A 5,374-nucleotide genomic window follows, 5' to 3' on the forward strand; every position below is an offset into this window, starting at 1 on the left:
TCGTTGTAATACCTGAATAGGCTCGACAATGACGACGATGTCAATCATATAATTTCCGACAGTAGTCCCCGGACTCGAACCCAGGACTTGTACATTAGCAAGTCTATGGTTCTATGTATCCATCAAGGATACGTTCCTGCTTCACCACTACCTATGGGTGGGCTGATTCTTCGTAAAATTGAGATTAGGACGGCAGTTACCAGTCGACTCAAATCCTGCGGGTGTAGATTAACCCCGAGGTTGAAGAATTTCATAGCTTCAGTAGCGTGGTTAGTAGAAGCATAGACTTGCTAGCGTACAAGTCCTGGGTTCACACACACACACGCGCGCGCGCGCGCGCGCGTCGGATTGACAGCGAAGATGGGAACTCCGGAAAAAATCAATTTTTGTGGATTTCAGTGACTAGGGAGTACCTGTGTTGTATTAGTAGGGAAGGGGAAACTCGTGGTGTAGTGGTCAGGTGAAGAAAAAGGAGAAGGGGAGACATTATTGAGGAAAATAAAAGAAAATGAGAAAGGGGACGAACGGGCCCCGGACGTCAGAAGGGGTACAAAAACATAAGAATAAAGAAGACTGCAGGAGACCATAAGACCTACACTGGGCAACTCCGTATCCATCACCACCTGTCATCCCCATCCATAAAGTTGTCTAATCGTTTCTTAAAACAACTGATAGTTTCAGCGCTTACTACATGGTTGCTAAGTTTATTCCATTCGTCGGCCACCCTATTAGTAAAACAATTCTTGCCTATTTCCTTTTTAAATCTAAATTTGTCCAGTTTATACCCATTACTGCGAGTCCTGCCCTGTTGTTTTAGTATAATGATCTAGTTTGCATCACCCTTGTTAAAGCCTTTGATCCACTTGAACACCTCTATTAGATCACCCCGCACTCTGCGTCTTTCCAGAGAGTGTAAGTTAAGGTGCCTAAGCCTCTCTTCGCAAAGCAAATTTCTGAGTCCATGTATCATTTTGGTCATTGTTCTCTGTACTGATTCTAGTGAATTGACGTCCATTCTGTAGGACGGAGACCAAAACTGTAACGCATAGTTAAAGATGGGTCTAACTATCGCTAGATAGAGTTTAATAATTACCTCTACACTTCTATTCGTTACCGTCCTATCAATCGAACCTAATGCTCTGTTAGCTTTATTCCTGGCGCTAATGCACTGTTTCCTGGTTTTAAGGTACGGACTCACTTGAACTCCCAAGTCCCTCTCGCACTCAGTTTTCTCTAAAAGCTTGTTATCTAAGCTGTATCTATTTTCGGGGTTGTGCAGCCCTACGTTTAACTCGCTACACTTAGAGATATTGAAGTTAATTTGCCATTTCACCGACCATGTGAACAATTTGTTAAGATCATCCTGCAGAATCTCTGCGTCGTCTCCTGACCTAATTAGGGGTCCTATTTTAGTGTCGTCCGCAAACTTACTAACATCACTATTTATCCCATCGTCTAAGTTGTTTATGTACATAATGAACAATAAGGGACCCAAAACCGAGCCCTGGGGGACCCCACTGGTAACATTGCCCCACCTATGTTTTACTCCATTGATGGTGGCCCGCTGTTTTCTGTTACTAATCCAAGCTCTAATCTATTCTAACTATTTTCCTCCTATGCCATGGGCTTTTATTTTATTTAGTAGTCTCTGGTGAGGCACCTTATCGAACGCTTTGCTAAAGTCAAGGTAAATAATATCGTAATTATCATTGTTATCTGATGCCTTATATACTTTAGTGTAAAAGGATAGAAGATTAGTCACATGACTTACCCTTGGAGAAACCATGCTGTGAATCACGAATTAAATTATGTCTTTCGATGTGTTCTCTGTGTCTATTTACTATTATTGATTCAAGCATTTTTCCTATAACCGATGTGAAACTGATTGGCCTGTAGTAGCATATAGACGACCTATCTCCCTTCTTAAAAACAAGAACAACGTTTGCTTGCCTTCAAGGAGTAGGCACAAAACCAGTGTCTACTGATTTATTGAATATTTCAGTTCACTGGTCGCAGATTTCAAATTTACACTCCTTTAGCATTCTCGAAAAAAATTCGTCTGGACCCGGGGTTTTTGTAGCTTTAAGTCTTTCAATCTGCTTGACTACCTCTACTTTACTAATGCTGATATTAGATAGACTACTTTCTTCGTCCCCTCTGAAAAGCGAATCGCAGTCAGGTACTTCATCTAACCTCTCATTAGTAAACACCGATAGAAAATAGTTTTTAAACTCCTCACTCATTTTTCCTTCGATTTTATCATGACATTTTTATCGTTTTTAATTGGTTCTATTATTTCTTTATTTTTTGTTCTATAGAAATGAAAGAAACCCTTTGGGTTGGATCTTGCTTGACTAGCAACCTTAATTTCATAATTACGTTTCACTGTACGTGTATTCTTTTTAACCAGCTTTGCCATTTCGTTATATCTTGATGTAAGGTGTGTTTCTCCCCCCCCCTTTTTTTATACTAAAGTCCTCTTTTCATTCCGATCTCATATTTTAATCTGTTCCTCATCCATTTGGGAGTATTACTATTTTTCCGTATTGACTTCAAGGGGATAAATGTATTTTGTACATTAATAATTAAATCAGATTGCTATACATTTCATCCAAATCGCTGACCTGTCTGTTGAGCCCTCGCCCCTTAATGACCTGACCCAAGGTATGCATATTACCCTCCGTGACCCAACCGCCAGTCATGACCTGACCCCTGGTCACGCACCTAGACTCGACAATGTCCGAAACGTCCGCATGACATTTCATATTCAATTTCAAATAGGTCTTTATATTGTTAAAGTTTGCTCTCCTGAAGTCTGGTACTTGGACGTTATTCGTACTTTTCAATTCTTCCTAGATAATATTAAATCTTATTTCTTGATGATCGCTAGAGCCTAGACTATCTCCCACTTTTACGTTACTCATTAGGTGCTCATTATTAGTTAAAACTAAGTCCAGAGTATTTACTCCTCTCTTAGGATCGGTAATCACTTGTTTTAGGAAATTATCCTGCATCACATCTAGGAATTTCTTTGTTTCCTGATCTCCAATTAGTTTCCCAGTCAGTGTTTCTATAATTAAAATCTCCCATGATCACAACATTTTTGTACTGGGACGCTCTATGAATTTCATGAATCAGGGGATCAGTCTGCTCAATTCTGAGGTTAAGAGGTCTGTTCAAGACGCCAACAATAACTTTCTTATTCTTGCCTACAACCTCTACCCAAATGAATTTCGTACAGCACTGTTCCTTAATCGAATTGCTGATAATACAGTTTATTGTATTCTTAACGAAAAGTGCTACACCTCACCCACTCCTGCCAACCCTATCCATGTGATATATATAATATATATATATATATATATATATATATATATATATATATATATATATATATATCCTTCTCTTTCGATTTCCGGAGGGAAATGTTTATCAAAAGGTGTGCAAATGACACAGACGAGGTCGAGCAGGTGAGCAGAGGTATCAAAAGTAGAAATATAGATAGCAGCTCAATGGAAAGAGGAGATAATTACTTCTATGGATTTAATGAGGGAGGATATGACAACATTCCCCGACTAAGGTTAGGTTTAATTAAATAACACTAGTCACATAAGGAGCTGATAAACTGGAAAAACTAAAGGAGAATCAAAAGCTTAACTAAAGAAATAGAAGAATTAAAAATACAGTTAAGAGAAGTAAACGATGAGAATGAAGAATTAAAGAGGAATAATGAAGAGAATAAAGAGTCCATAGCAAAACAGGTAATTGGTTGGAAAAAAGTCCAAGAGAACAACAAAACTGAATAAAGAGATAAAGTGAAACAACAGATGAAGGAACACACTAAGGACACAGTTATTTAAGGGATGAGAGAGTAGGAAATATAGTAAGAGACTTAGCAGATAAGAAGAAATGTATAATTATATTAGGAATGGAAGAGGAGCATAATCCAAATAAGAATACAAGATTAAAAGAGGAGAAAGAAAAATTAAAACAAGGTATTAAAATAGTTAAAGAAGATGAACAAGAAATAAGGAGAGAAATTGAAGAAATATATAGATTGAGAAAATACAATATAGACAAGACCAGACCAATTAAGGTTAAATTCAGGTCACAAACAACAGCAGAGAATGTCTTATTAAAAACAGGGAAACTAGCAAAAAGTGATCAGTATAAACAGGTATGGATAAAAAGAGAGATGAATAAAGAGGAAAGAGTGGAAGAGAAAACAAAAAGAATAGAAACTAAGAAGAAAAACAACAACGAGAATTGAACAAAGTCAAAGAGAAATTCTATTGGAGAGTAGTAGATATGAAAGTGAGGAAATGGTTCATAGCAGAGAAAAATGGAAGGGAAACAGAAAACAGGATGGAGTTAAAAGAAAATTAAAAATGTCTTTCACAAATACAGATGGCTTAATAACAGGCTTGAATGAACTGAATGATTACCTGAAAGAAAAAGAACCGGACATAATGGGAATTGTGGAGACAAAATTGAAAAGTCCATTACCACCCAGCAATGTAGGGCATGGCACATATAATTATTGAATTTAGAAACAGAGAAGTAAAACAAGGGGGTGGAGTTATGTTCCTGACTAAGAAGGATAAATATGAAGAATGTTACATATGGAAAGAATAGAGTAGAGATGATTATGATGAAAACAGAGGTCAGGGACAAGAAGAGCAGGAGGTTTGTGGTAAATTATGTGTTTCCTAAAACGGCTTCGTGGGAAGAGAGAGAACACAAAAATATGTTAGAAGACACAAGGATAACACTAAATAAGATAATGGAAGATGGAGGAAGAATAGTTATAATGGGTGACTTTAATTGTAAAGAAATCTGCTGGGAAGAGATAAGAGTGAAAGGTGGAGACGACCTATGAGGAAATGTATTACTTGATATGATTATAGAACATAAAATGACACAATGGATACGAGAGAATACTAGGTATAGAAATGTTCGAAGACAAAAACAAGAAAAAAGAATATGTAAAATGCTGGTACAACAAAAGATGTAGCGAGTTAAAAGACAAAATGGATAAAGCTGGGATAAAATGGAAGAAAGACAAAAGAGCCGAAAAATGGAAAATATATACTAGTTATAGAAATCTAATATATACAAGTGCGCAGAGAAGAAAGAAATACGAAAAAGATGTCATAGAAAAATGTAAAAATAAACCAAAAATTATTTTATAGATTTGTAAACGACAAACTGAAAAACAAACAAGAATTAGAGAAACTACGACAAGGAGGAGTTTAATACTCAGAGGAAATAGAAATGGCAGAAATTATTATAAACAATTATTTTAAATCAGTGTTTACGAGGGAGAACATACAACTTAGATATGTCGAGTGGGAGGAGAAAGTTCCCCCTATCA

This window comes from Oratosquilla oratoria, chromosome 10 (genome assembly GCF_046742065.1).
Source record: "Oratosquilla oratoria isolate Oo_2021 chromosome 10, ASM4674206v1, whole genome shotgun sequence".
NCBI lineage: Eukaryota > Metazoa > Arthropoda > Malacostraca > Stomatopoda > Squillidae > Oratosquilla > Oratosquilla oratoria.